The sequence below is a fragment of the Schistocerca cancellata genome, chromosome 7 (assembly GCF_023864275.1).
Source record: "Schistocerca cancellata isolate TAMUIC-IGC-003103 chromosome 7, iqSchCanc2.1, whole genome shotgun sequence".
NCBI lineage: Eukaryota > Metazoa > Arthropoda > Insecta > Orthoptera > Acrididae > Schistocerca > Schistocerca cancellata.
The window spans coordinates 397,660,121-397,675,607 of record NC_064632.1 but is presented as its reverse complement, the minus strand read 5'-3'; the positions used below and the strand labels follow the sequence as shown (position 1 = coordinate 397,675,607).

General features: G+C 46.2%; 1 pseudogene; it reads right to left on the bottom strand.

Moving 5' to 3' along the window:
• Positions 1–7,327: 7,327 nt before the first annotated feature.
• LOC126093789 (5S ribosomal RNA) lies at positions 7,328–7,445 on the bottom strand (annotated as a pseudogene).
• Positions 7,446–15,487: the final 8,042 nt, after the last annotated feature.

Sequence of the window (15,487 nt, the reverse complement as noted above, 5' to 3'; positions counted from 1 at the left end):
GGATCCAGGAAACCTCTTGGTGGTGAAAGGGAGTAACATTCTGTAATTCTCGCAGTGATTTGTATAGTTGTCTACCTGCCCTCCTTATTATTTTCTAGTTTGTACCCGACGCTCAGAGTTTTACTCGGTCGGCTCTTTGGTCGTAAATATAGGCCGTAATACTGAACTAAGACACTAGTTATCATTTGAAAATTTTGTACCGCTATTATATTGCCTTTCCTTTCCGGTTTATACCCGATCATTAAGGTTCTAAGGAATCAGCTCCTGGTCGTAAATACAACCGGAAAAATTGTACTAAGGCACAGGTTGCCATTAAACAAAACGGGGACCTTGTGGTTACATTTAGATGTTAACCGGTTCAATTCTTTGATTGTACTTGTATTTCTCAGTCATTCGTTATAATCTTAACAACCTGTTGTACAAGCTGTGCGTTGCTGTGTTTGAAAGACCGGATCATTATTGTATTATTTTAGCTGGATGTTGTGGTACCGCCGAGTGAGTTCGCTTGTAATAAGTGTTAACATGTTATGTTTTAGGACGTTCCTTCAGAGCGGTATTTATTACTGACAATCAGTTTAACTTTGAAAACATTAACAGCCAACTGTCACCAGCGCTTTAGTTAATATAAGATTGTCAAGGTGGACGGGTTGGGATTCAGTCGCACCTTGTTTGTCGATTGAAATTAAGAGGTTGATTGCTTTGAAGTAAGCCTTATCACTGTCGTATTTTCCTACCCTGTTTAACCTTTAGGCACAGGTTCGCATCTTAACCCCGAACCTTTCGATATACAGCTTTCAAATTGAAAGTTAAGTCATCTGTTTTTAGTATTTGAATCACTATTGTCATCAATGGTGCTTATATAGTTTTCATGTGTTGCAGGAGGGCATTTAATAAGAGAAACTGTGTCCAGCGCTGTAGTAAACACCGCTGTTTCACCCGGTAATGGGCGGATGCAGAGCTGACCGTCTTGTAATCATTGTCATATTGTTTTCTGTTTTGATTTATTTTGCAAAAACTTATTCATCTGAAGGTTTAAGGTCAAAAAATTTTTTGCAAATTTGTTCACTGCAAAAACAAAAATTTCTGGTTGTATATTGTTCATTGGTAAAACAAAAACATTTGGTTATATATTGTTTAATAAACAGGTTGTGTGGAAAGAAAGTTATATTGGCAGGTCCTCCCTTCCACGTTTCCCTTAATTCCAGTACGTACCACGTCTCAGGTACTTTGCCTGGACAAGTAGAAGTGGAGGAACAGCTGCACGTCTCCAGGCACGAATTAGAGGCCACCAAGAGACTTCCGAGTTGCAGAGCGCGCAGTCACCAGCATACTCTGCGTGAGCACAGCGGTGCGCCGAGAAGCGCCTAAGTCCACAGCAGAAGACGTATAGACCCATGGAGCTCGTAGGTCCGTAGGTGCGAAGGCTGTAGACCATCGTAAGCCCTTTCTAGTACCTGGATGTAAGTGAAAATGAGCAATTTTTATACAGGCCTCGCCAATACTTGTTTCGCTACAGCACTAGATCCTTCCACGCAAGCCATAATAGAACCTCAGTCATCGGCGCCGGGGTCGCTCCGTATTTCTGCTATGCGGGAACTCTGGTAGCTCCGGTCACCCGACTGGGCGACAACATGAAGTTACGGCCTCGCTGCCTGGACAGAAATTGCAGTTGAATTGGCTTGCAGTACTATATGTACTTGTTGTCACCCGCCTACGTAGGGAGAAATGATCATCATAATAAAAAAAAGAGAAATCAGAGCTCGAAAGGAAAGATTTAGGTGTTCCTTTTTCCCATGCGCCATTCGAGAGTGGAATGGTAGACAAGTAGTTTGAAAATAGTTCTATGAACCCTCTGTCAGGCACTTAAGTGTGAATTGCAGAGTAACCATGTAGATGTAGATGTAGATAATTTGCTTGGTTGGATTGACCCCCTACTGCGAGCCATTGTGTTAGGAAGGTACGAACCAAAATTTTGCGTACCACAAGTTTCTGTCAGCCGATGAAGTAAAGGGATACCTCAAAACGTAACAGAACTATACATTCGAAAACATGCACGTGACTTCCGTTGTAGTATTATTACTGCCCAGCTGCTGTTTTCTGAACAGTGATTCAACTATTGCTTGCCCTTTCCCTCTGGTCCACGGACTGGCCTCAACTACTCTTGGTGTAACCATTAGTACTGTTCACCAAGGCGAGCTATTTGTCTTGCTGGCGTGGCAGCACTCTCATGCCTACACGTGAGAGGCCCAGACGGTACGCAGCTACAAAATACACTCCTGCGCTCTTACAAGCGGAGGCCTATCATAAGCCACGCTGTACATAGTGTAATAGTATAAGTGTAGATATTTCTGTTAGTGGCTGAGGATGACCTACGGAATAACTTTACAACAGTATTTACGTCATTTGCAAATTAATAATTATACCTATTATAAGTCGTATGTTTTTAGGTTGGTTTGTACCACCGGATATGTGTGGCAAGAGCAAGCCATTAATGCTTATTTTTCTCTGGGGAGCAGGCTATGTGTTGAAGTGTGGACATGTGGACGGAAAACTGCCTGTACTCGCAGGTGTAGTCCACTTACAAAGGAAACTCCCCATCCGTACGTCCCGCAGATTTAGTTGTAAGAGGGTGCAGCGGACAGCCTGTCAAAACCTGAACACAGATCAAGCATGAAAACAGGACGAAGATATATTAGGCTGTAAAAAAAGGCAAAATAGAAAGAATGAACGATCCAAGAACAAGAAGTGCAATATAGAGCAGCCAGGAAGAGAAGTGGCGTCGTCGTGAAGTGGTTACGGTGTTGGACTAGCAAGTGGGCGAGCCAGTCTTTTCTTTCTTTTTTTTTTTTCACTGTTCCCTTCATCCAAATAAATTAGTGTCTGTGTCGTGGTATAACATCCGTTCGCAACAGCGAGGTGTAAGATAGAGACCTATAATGACAGCTGATTCTGCACAACTACTCTATTAGCAGCCGAAAGGAAGTGGCTTTGGAATGTGAACCGCAAACGTTTAATGCGAACTGCAAATGTTTGATGGCAAGGCGCAAGTCAACCGAATCCTCCACAGGAAAACACGTCTGGTGATATATACAGCATTAGTGACAGTGCGTCATATCATATGAATATTTTATCGAATCGCCTAACCTGTACGACTGTTAATGAGCGAAATATTCCTCCTTGCTTGATATAGGTGTTCGTGCGAATGTGAATATGATCATTCCGAAGGAAATGGTGAAAACATAATAATTTGTCACGTAAGCTACAACAAATCAATGCAACAGTTTCACAATCACACTGTTTCTCTGTGCTGTGTCAAAACATATTTTTAACGTTTTTTGAAGTTTATTTCCGTTTTGGAAGTCTTGACTCTTGAATTCCTTTGCCGCAATATAGTTCACCCCCGTTTATTTCTTGTTTTCATTTCCGTGAGGCCACTATGTGATATCTCGCTTAGTCTCACTATTCATTACATTTACTTGCGACTGTAACGTGTTGGGCCTCCCGGCCATCAATGCCACACGATCATTTCATTTCATTTCTTACCACTTGATTCATATTCTATAACCAATGTATAGTATGACAACTGCCAAGACTACAAAAAGGGAACAAACATTCCAATGAGTGGACGGAAAGATCAAAATTTTGTGCAAAGAAAAAAAAACAAAAAAAAGGCAGGTGGGAGTTTTGAACACGGCTCGCCCACTTGACACTCCACTCCCTTGGCCATGTACCCATAACACTGTTGGTGTTTTTAGATGCTCTTTATTGCAGTTGCTCTTGGACCTGTCACTCTTTATATTTTGCTTTTTTTTCATAGTTCAGTACACCTTCTTTCTGTTTTCATACTTGATCTGTGTTCAGTTTTTGACGGGCTGTCCACTCGGCTCTCTTACCACTAAATCTGAAGGGGGTGCGATGGGGGGCTTCCCTCGTTATTGGTGTGGTTGCGACCATGCAGAAAATATCTCGAGTTTGTTAGATGCACAGAAAAAACAATCACACACTGATGTGTGAACATATTAAGGTTCCACATGCAAAAACATCCGCAGTTGTACCAGTTACACCCCGTATAAACTTTAAGTGGCCTAGACAATACATGAATGTCCATAGACGTAATCCAATGGAGCGTTCTGGGTTTTCATGGGTCGATGCCCACGTTTCCTTTCAGCAATGAGTTCAGCATTCATTTAATACGCTGATCTTCTGGGTGTGAGTCGTTTCCTAGACAGAAAGAGTAAATTTTCTTGAAGAGGGACTACCACAATCTTAGAAACTGGCTGGCGAAAGTTGTTACAGCTATCTATCGGCGACAGTCAGCTGGACAGATGTTTGATAGTACCATAGTGGCAGCCAGCACATCGCTCTAGGAGAACTGAGGAGCCAAACTGATGCTCAATATTCGACTATAGAGCATATCACGCAAGGGATGTTCCTCTAGGAACTTATACACTCCTGGAAATGGAAAAAAGAACACATTGACACCGGTGTGTCAGACCCACCATACTTGCTCCGGACACTGCGAAAGGGCTGTACAAGCAATGATCACACGCACGGCACAGCGGACACACCAGGAACCGCGGTGTTGGCCGTCGAATGGCGCTAGCTGCGCAGCATTTGTGCACCGCCGCCGTCAGTGCCAGCCAGTTTGCCGTGGCATACGGAGCTCCATCGCAGTCTTTAACACTGGTAGCATGCCGCGACAGCGTGGACGTGAACCGTATGTGCAGTTGACGGACTTTGAGCGAGGGCGTATAGTGGGCATGCGGGAGGCCGGGTGGACGTACCGCCGAATTGCTCAACACGTGGGGCGTGAGGTCTCCACAGTACATCGATGTTGTCGCCAGTGGTCGGCGGAAGGTGCACGTGCCCGTCGACCTGGGACCGGACCGCAGCGAAGCACGGATGCACGCCAAGACCGTAGGATCCTACGCAGTGCCGTAGGGGACCGCACCGCCACTTCCCAGCAAATTAGGGACACTGTTGCTCCTGGGGTATCGGCGAGGACCATTCGCAACCATCTCCATGAAGCTGGGCTACGGTCCCGCACACCGTTAGGCCGTCTTCCGCTCACGCCCCAACATCGTGCAGCCCACCTCCAGTGGTGTCGCGACAGGCGTGAATGGAGGGACGAATGGAGACGTGTCGTCTTCAGCGATGAGAGTCACTTCTGCCTTGGTGCCAATGATGGTCGTACGCGTGTTTGGCACCGTGCAGGTGAGCGCCACAATCAGGACTGCATACGACCGAGGCACACAGGGCCAACACCCGGCATCATGGTGTGGGGAGCGATCTCCTACACTGGCCGTACACCACTGGTGATCGTCGAGGGGACACTGAATAGTGCACGGTACATCCAAACCGTCATCGAACCCATCGTTCTACCATTCCTAGACCGGCAAGGGAACTTGCTGTTCCAACAGGACAATGCACGTCCGCATGTATCCCGTGCCACCCAACGTGCTCTAGAAGGTGTAAGTCAACTACCCTGGCCAGCAAGATCTCCGGATCTGTGCCCCATTGAGCATGTTTGGGACTGGATGAAGCGTCGTCTCACGCGGTCTGCACGTCCAGCACGAACGCTGGTCCAACTGAGGCGCCAGGTGGAAATGGCATGGCAAGCCGTTCCACAGGACTACATCCAGCATCTCTACGATCGTCTCCATGGGAGAATAGCAGCCTGCATTGCTGCGAAAGGTGGATATACACTGTACTAGTGCCGACATTGTGCATGCTCTGTTGCCTGTGTCTATGTGCCTGTGGTTCTGTCAGTGTGATCATGTGATGTATCTGACCCCAGGGATGTGTCAATAAAGTTTCCCCTTCCTGGGACAATGAATTCACGGTGTTCTTATTTCAATTTCCAGGAGTGTATATTTGCTCCCCATGTACTGTCTGTCAGCTCCATATCTGAGTTCACCAGGGATAGTACCGTATTAAACGTATTGGAAAAGTGTTTGTGATATGTCGGCAGTCTGTCTAAGGTGACAGAAAGTTATTTTGGTTCATCGTTGTATTTGGCTATGGCAAGAGGGCCAGATTGTGAGATTACCTCTGCTGATGCTAGACGATTGGAGAGGAGGAAAACACATACTTCTGTTTTAGAAACATTAAGTCTAAGTCGGAATGAGTTTAGAGGGGCTGTTTATTAAGTGGTCTTCAGATTCAGATAGATCTTCACCTGATATGAAATTACAAGGTCATCTTCATACTGCAGTTTCTGGCAGGTAAATTTCGGCAGGACTGCTGTGTAAAGATTGAATGAAACCTAAGCAAGAATAGAGTCTTGAGCCATCCCATCACTGAGAACATGCTATGTTCTCATCTTTTCACCATGATGGACGTTAGACCACCGATTTCTCAACACGTTGCTCAATACCTAGAATATTGAAAGTTACTGTTCTCACTTTCTTAGTGTCATACAGAGCCATTCCACGGGATCTAGTCACGTTAACGTGACTACCGAAGAACTCGACGCCAAAATGCCATAACCACTCACACCCAGCAGGTGGCCGCTCTAGCGTTTGAGGGTACTTAAATCGTGTCTTGGGGGTAGGGGTTGGGAGGGGGGGGTGAATTGGTAACAGAATTCAGTGCAGTAGTAATTGTAATGCGGTACTGGAGCGACTTATGTGACCTCCAAAAGAGATTGACCATTGACGTTCGTGCTAAGAAAGTGACACCGGTTTCCGCCAGATCACCGATGTTAAGCGCTGTCGAGCCGGACTAGCACTTGGATGGGTGACCATCCGGTCAGCCGAGCGCTGTTGGCAAGCGGGGTGCACTCAGCCCTTGTGAGGCAAACTGAGGAGCTAAGTGATTGAGAAGTAGCGGCTCCGGCCTGGGAAACTGACAGACGGCCGGGAGAGCGGTGTGCTGATCACATGCCCCTCCACATCCGCATCCAGTGACACCTGTGGGCTGAGGATGACACGGCGGCCGGTCGGTACCGTTGGGCCTTCATGGCCTATTTGGGAGGAGTTTTAGTTTAGTCAATGTATTTACTTAGTATACTTTACGTCTTTGAAATTGTTTCTGTTTAGAAAAACAAACATACTCTATAAAACCAGTCTGATTTCCACAGACTGAATGAACTGAGAATATAGACACACCTAAATATAACTTGCCTCCCGCGTTTTGTTTCTCACTAAACACGAAATCAAGAAACGTTCAAGTGAGTAGGAGCGAGGGGCATTAAACGCCATGGAATGAAGTATTACTCAGCAAGGCGATCAACACGGCCATAGCGAGAAGTAACTTGGTCCCTCCCCAGTTCAAAGTAGTAGATTTTAACCCGAAATAGTAACAACTGGGCTGAGTGCACCCCGCTTGCCAACAGAGCTCGGCCGATCGGATGGTCACCCATCCAAGTGCTAGCTCAGCCCGACAGCGCTTAACTTCGGTGATCTGGCGGAAACCGGTGTTACCACTGCGGCAAGGCCGTTGGCAAGTAAATACATTGACCTGGAATTTCACTAGCATCTTCAGAAATGCATAGCTTACAATTCTTTGTTATGTATGTGTTTCCTCATATGTAATCCTTTATGGTATTAATGTTTTTTCTCGACGAGCTTATGAGTCAAACACTGTCCAGTCACATTAATTTTATGAGATGTGAAAAGACTGGACGTGCACTGAGACAGAGTCAGGAAATTTCTGTAAGGTACCGACGGGGTTGTGGAGCCATGACGAGTCCAGCGCTAGATTTCTCGATTCAGGACACATGGCATGACCAACCCAGTCGAGATGGTTGTACATACTCTCGACACGGTTTAAATCCAGCAGGTTTAGATGCCAGAGGAGTACGTTAAACTCTTCCTCATACTCTTAGAAACAAGCACATACACTGCGAACATTGTGACACGCTGCATTGTTCTGTTCGTAGATGCCATCAAACAACAAAAAACAAACAACATTTAGGGGTGAACATGGTCTCCAAGGATAGATGTATAATTGTGCTGATAAATTATGCCTTCCAAAATAACGAGATCACCCACCTGGAGTGTCACGAAACCACTTCTTTAGAGGGTAACACTCGCTCGATGTGTTTGCTTTCAGATGTCCCACGCCATACGTGGCAACGGCCATCTGTCGAATGGAATATCAGACGTGATTCATCTGCAAATGGCCACTTGTCCCTAAAAATTGGACGTCCGGTTACACTTTTCGCTTGCTAATTCCAGCCTTTGTGGTCGAGGGGCAGAAGTCAGAATGAACCAGACGCCTGCTGCTGGGGCCCATACATAGGAATGTTCGCTGGACAGTCGATGAGGACACGCTGTTGGTACTCCCTTGGTTCGTCTGGGCAGTCAGTTGCGCAACTGTTGGACGTCCGTTCGTCCGTTCACAGTCCAGCAACCATCGTTCAACCATGTCATCTATGGTGCACCACAGTTGCCCCGGCGCCGGGTTTGAATAACACGATTTCGCCATGCACTCTATACGTCACCACGGCGGCACGTGAACAAGTTTTGCAAACTTACCTGTTTCGGAAATGCTAGGTCGTCAGATAAATCACTCCGTTTCCACATTACGACAACGACGGCACTGTTTCTCGCGTCTTCCACCTCCTCTCCCCCTCCGCCCCCCATACGCTTTATACATACTCTCCATTGCTAGTGCTGACACCTGTCGTGTGTGAGTGGTTACTGCATATATGCTGAACCTAGGCGGTGGTCACTTGAATGTGACTGGGCCGTTTGGGTTACAGGAAAAGTAAGGAAAAATGCAATTTAACTTTGCGGTATAACTTTTTATTATCAGCCTTTAGCTGGTAGTATTGATGTACTGAACTGTAATTTTGAGTACAGTTGTATTAGTGTATTGTTCACAATTTATCATAAAAGAAAACTTATGTAATTACTGAGAATTTAAGTTAATTTTTGTTTACCTACTACAAGACCTTGTTCCTAAGTGACAAGTCCTTAAGAATCGATTATCTGGATACTGGAGCTGTCAACACTAGTGTGTGCACTTACAATCCCCTCACTGCCACCTCAACATCTAGCGCAACTTCTGCGAAGTTATACGTGGGAAGACTTGTTCAACAATTCCGTAAATCTTCGTTAGTGTTACCCAGAAGCTGAGCCACACGGATAGGGACTATTACCCAAAATGAGTTGTTTTGCGTGGTAAGATTCTGGATTCGAAGATGCTGATGGGCCACACTCAATTCATCAGCCTTGAAATTGTTCGCCCCGAAAATTTTGCATCGGGATAGTAAAGTGTGTCGGTGATCCATCCCGCTGTAAACACTGTAACCACTGCCGTATACGTACACTCCTGAAAATGGAAAAACGAACACATTGACACCGGTGTGTCAGACCCACCATACTTGCTCCGGACACTGCGAGAGGGCTGTACAAGTAATGATCACACGCACGGCACAGCGGACACACCAGAAACCGCGGTGTTGGCCGTCAAATGGCGCTAGCTGCGCAGCATTTGTGCACCGCCGCCGTCAGTGTCAGCCAGTTTGCCGTGGCATACGGAGCTCCATCGCAGTCTTTAACACTGGTAGCATGCCGCGACAGCGTGGACGTGAACCGTATGTGCAGTTGACGGACTTGAGCGAGGGCGTATAGTGGGCATGCGGGAGGCCGGGTGGACGTACCGCCGAATTGCTCAACACGTGTGGCGTGAGGTCTCCACAGTACATCGATGTTGTCGCCAGTGGTCGGCGGAAGGTGCACATGCCAGTCGACCTGGGACCGGACCGCAGCGACGCACGGATGCACGCCAAGACCGTAGGATCCTACGCAGTGCCGTAGGGGACCGCTCCGCCACTTCCCAGCAAATTAGGGACACTGTTGCTCCTGGGGTATCGGCGAGGACCATTCGCAACCGTCTCCATGAAGCTGGGCTACGGTCCCGCACACCGTTAGGCCGTCTTCCGCTCACGCCCCAACATCGTGCAGCCCGCCTCCAGTGGTGTCGCGACAGGCGTGAATGGAGGGACGAATGGAGACGTGTCGTCTTCAGCGATGAGAGTCGCTTCTGCCTTGGTGCCAATGATGGTCGTATGCGTGTTTGGCGCCGTGCAGGTGAGCGCCACAATCAGGACTGCATACGACCGAGGCACACAGGGCCAACACCCGGCATCATGGTGTGGGGAGCGATCTCCTACACTGGCCGTACACCACTGGTGATCGTCGAGGGGACACTGAATAGTGAATAGTGCACGGTACATCCAAACCGTCATCGAACCCATCGTTCTACCATTCCTAGACCGGCAAGGGAACTTGCTGTTCCAACAGGACAATGCACGTCCGCATGTATCCCGTGCCACCCAACGTGCTCTAGAAGGAGTAACTCAACTACCATGGCCAGCAAGATCTCCGGATCTGTCCCCCATTGAGCATGTTTGGGACTGGATGAAGCGTCGTCTCACGCGGTCTGCACGTCCAGCACGAACGCTGGTCCAACTGAGGCGCCAGGTGGAAATGGCATGGCAAGCCGTTCCACAGGACTAGATCCAGCATCTCTACGATCGTCTCCATGGGAGAATAGCAGCCTGCATTGCTGCGAAAGGTGGATATACACTGTACTAGTGCCGACATTGTGCATGCTCTGTTGCCTGTGCCTATGTGCCTGTGGTTCTGTCAGTGTGATCATGTGATGTATCTGACCCCAGGAATGTGTCAATAAAGTTTCCCCTTCCTGGGACAATGAATTCACGGTGTCCTTATTTCAATTTCCAGGAGTGTATTTCAGTACGCGAGTCGATAACACTAGGGTCACGTTCTACAAGCAAAGATCCAAAAGATAGAACACATTTTGTAAGACAGGAAAGTCCAAGGTTAGCTTAATGTTCATGAGCGATCACGAGAGTCAGGAATGGGTAGTACGATACTGGAAACATACACTATGTGATCAAAAGCATCCGAACACCCCAAGAAACATACTTTTTCGTATTAGGTGCATTGTATTGCCACTTACTGCCAGGTACTCAATATCAGCGACCTCAGTAGTCATTAGACATCGTGAGAGAGCAGAATGGTGCGCCCCGCGAAATCAAGGACTTCGAACGTAGTCAGGTGATTAGGTGTCACTTGTGTCATACGTCTGTACGCGAGATTCTCACACTCCTAAACATCCCTAGGTCCACTGTTCCGATGTGACAGTGAGGTGGAAACGTGAAGGGACACGTACAGCTCAAAAGTGTACAGGCCGACCTCGTCTGTTGGCTGACAGAGACCGCCGGTAGTTGAATAGGGTCGTAATGTGAATAGACGGACATCTACTCAGACCATCACACAGGAATTCCAAATTGCATCAGGAACCACTGCAAGTACTATGACAGTTAGGCGGGACGTGAGAAAACTTGCATTTCATGGTCGAGCGGCTCCTCATAAGCCTCACACCACGCCGGAAATGTCAAACGTCTCTCCGTTCGCTATAAGGAGCGTAAACATTGGACGCTTGAACAGCGGAAAAACGTTATGTGGAGTGACTAATCACGGTACACAATGTGGCGATCCGATGGCTGGGTGTGGGTACTGTGAATGCACAGTGAACGTCATCTTCCAGCGTGTGTAGTGTCAACAGTAAAATTCGGAGGCCGTGGCGTTATGGTGTGGTCGTGTTTTTCATGTAGGGGGCTTGCACTCGTGGTTTTGCGTGACACTATCACAGCACAGGCCTACATTGATGTTTTAAGCACCTTCCTGCTTCCCACTGTTGAAGAGCAACTCGGGGATGGCGATTGCATCTTTCAACAGCATCGAGCACCTGTTCACAGTGCTCGTCCTGTGGCGGAGTGGTTAGACGACAATAACATTCCTGTAATAGACTGGCCTGCACAGAGCCCTGACCTGAATCCTATAGAACACCTTTGGGATGTTTTGCAACGGTGACTTCGTGCCAGGCCTCACTGACCGACATCGATACCTCTCCTCAGTGCAGCATTCCATGAAGATTGTGTCTCAGTTCCCCAAGAAACCTTCCAGCAACTGATTGAACCTATGTCTGCGAGAGTGGATGCTGTCATCAAGGCTAAGGCTGAGCCAACACGATATTGAGTTCCAACGTTACCGATGGAGGGTGGCACGAACTTGTAAGCCATTTTCAGCCAGGTGTCCGGATACTTTTGATCACATAGTGTACGATACTGTAAAGAGCAGAGTTAAATAGTAGTGAATAAGAGTTTCCCTGCAGCAGTTATCCCAAAATAAAGGCCCAGCTGTATATCATTACGACCATGAGACTAGTGCCAATGTTAATGGAACACCACTCTGTTGGGTATTATTGAAATATGCTGTAAGAAAAACATTGGGACGTACATGGGTAAAATGGAAAAGTTTCCGCGTAACAACACCCTCGCGCACTTTCGACAACACTCTCATTGCCACTCGCTAACGTTTGTTAAGCACTTCAAAAATGTACCTGCTCTGACACAAGCCGTGACGAGTGTCCCAGGCGCCTGAAGATAGGTTACCATTTGATACCTTTTCGTTATGCTATGCCTACAAAGCCGGTGGGCAGGACTCTTTCAAAGGCACATGTGTAAAGTGTTCAACAAAACGTTGTCGAGTGGCACTGATAGTATTATCGATCTGGGGAGCTTAGAGCTATCCTTTGCCATTTTTTCACGCTTATTTCAATGTCGCACCCCTGTGTGATCACGCCACAGGAGGGCACAGAACAGTGGAGCTGAAAAAGCAGATAGTCTTCGAATTCTATCGAACTGTTTCGAACTGTCCATTACGGTTCCGCACTGTACACCAGAGCAAAAATTGCAGTCACCCTGCACTCCAAAGGAGTGAAATCACATTCGATGTGACTGGTAGTTCGAAATCCTTAGAGAGGGTTTGAAGCATCCATGGGGTGTCAGAAATGTCAAAGATCGCACTGCAGAGTGTCATTTTCTGCAGCAAAATTTGTGGAAATCAACGTCTCAGGGGAAGGGGTAGTTTCATTTACGCCCTTTATGCAACCCCCTCAGGACTTATTGTGTCGATTCCGATAGTTGGCCTATTCCTCGGCCACACATAAGAACACCGCGTGATTTCAATGCTTGGGTGTCACGGTTCTAACCTCCATCGCGGACGCATCAAAAGAAGGAGCAAAATCTGGGTAAGAGGGGGTTGCGAAGACGTTCTCATAGTGTGACATACCTGCAGTGACTTGGCAGAATTATGGTGAAATTTGGTGTCAATACGGCATCGTTAACCCATGTTACAGCTCAATGAACTTCTGCGTTCTGCCCTTTTCTTGTGCATGTGTCGTCACCTTGCTGTTTGAATCGTCGCCGAGTCCGAGGGTGACGTCACAGGGCGCTAAGCTTTTCCACAATTACAGAGGAACCTTTGAGCCAAATTTCAATTACAGGATTTCTAAACAGTGATCCTTTAATTTGGTTGCACATTGTAATCTCATTAAAGAAATTTCTGTCTCATAATTTGACAATGACAAACTTTAGAAAATAATTATCACCATTAGAGAATTGGCCAAATAATTTGCTGTAGCTTAGCACACTTCGATATAGTGCACAATAGTATTCAAGAGCATGTCATTATACAAGAATTATCTTGTTATTGTATAATCCATATGCTCTCTGTACACCCAGAAAACCAAAGAGTTGATCACATTATATCGTAAGGTTTGTAGCTGCTTAAATAAATTGGTTATTAGAAAATTATCATGCTCGAATAGGCGACAATTTCTGACAGAACGTCGTAAAATGCAACAAGTAAGAAGAAAAATAATCAACAATGAAGACCACAATGTTTTTATGTTTTTGTATACACGTAATCGTGCCAATGCGATTAACTTATTCTCCCTACTTGTAAATGCTTATCAGTTTTGCTACCACATATGACAATATTTACAGTGCCTTAGCAGCCATTACCTGCGAATTTTTGTGTCATTAACATGAGTAATACTACGTTGACGAATCTCGAACTGCCTCTCCGCAGAAGTACCGAACACTGTCACTATCGTTGCTGTAGGATTCTGCTTTTTTTACGGTTGGACCAAGAGCCCATTTGGGATGCAAGAGCCGTGCAGATACGCGAGACAAGTTGAGGTGGCAGTTCGAGTTCTCGACGTGTGTAATGAAACGCTCAAGCTGCATGTTAAGCAGCCAGAAGGTTCCACTTTCGTTTTGTGACAGAAAATCGAGTGAAGTGGACAATATCATAGAAATAAAATTATTGTTGTTTTTCCAGTGTTGCTAACATCTCATTGATATAGTAGGGAAGGGATACTGGGCGACGTCTCGTATTGCGGGAGGTCAGACAGACAACAGAAACTGCAAGGAAGCTTAGGTTTAAGATCACGACTGTCACCAGCTTATTAGAGAACAAACTCTTTGATTGGATTAGTTTGCAGAAAGAAGGTTACATTTCCATGGTACCTACATTCGGTGATTTAGAGAAACAATGCAAAACCTAAATCTCGATAGCCACACGGAGTTTCAGCCAAGTTTTTCCCGAATGCCAATTGGAAAACCTTGAAGCGGGTTTTTCCGCGACATTAAAGTAAGACGCAAACTTCTTCGGCCTAAAAGACCTACCGTTCATCTGGAAAACTAAATCACAGAGTGACGTAAATTCTTTCACAAATGTGTCTTTTATTTTTGCAAGTCATACTAATACTTTGATAAAGTTATCTAAGGCCATATAGGTAACAGATTCACACAGCAACTGACAGCTATATATAACCCGTAGTTGTTACGCTGTTTGCTTGATTAAGCCACAAATGATCGTTCAGCGTCTCGATGCATCTCGATGATCAGTTGTAGGTACAGTATATCAGTTTTCATGATCTGACGTAGCTCTAATATCGCACACCCCAATTATAAATGCCTATCTTCATGCAGCACCATACACAATAACTTCTAACTGTGGTAGATCTGAATGTCTTGATAATTAAGTGATCTTGCAGTCACGATTAATTCATCAATTAAGGAAGGTACGATTAAAGTACAGCCCCAATGTTTTGTAAACCGATAAGCGCCTGTAGCTTGCTGGTTGTACAATGGATCCCGTGTGTTCAACGGGAGAACCCCATCAATTTTCCGCTAATAGTAAGGCGAGCGTTTGTCTCTTGTCTGCTCCTCCAACTATGAGAATGCCCAAACAACTAAGGAAGAAACGTGTGGGTACGAAAAGTGTTTTGTCTCGGAAAAAGTTGTCAGTATACATTAGTTCTCTATTGACTTACTGTCGGCACCAGAAAACTATTTGGTTCCTGAGACACCAAAAATTTTACTTCAATAGGAGGGTGAGCCAAATGAAAACCTTAAATTTGCAGTAACAAATCGAAATTTCGCGCCGTTATCCTGTAAGTTGGTAAGCGTGCTACAAATAGCGTCCAGAATGGCCTGTAGGTGGCAGCATAGTGCAGATGCACACATATCGTCACAGTATCAGTATAAAGAAGGGCCGACCCACTTGCGACTTGCACCAGGGAAGAACAGAGTTCTGTTATTCGGTTTTTGCGTAGTGAAGGTGTGAAACCTATTGAAATTCGTCGACGAATGAAGGTT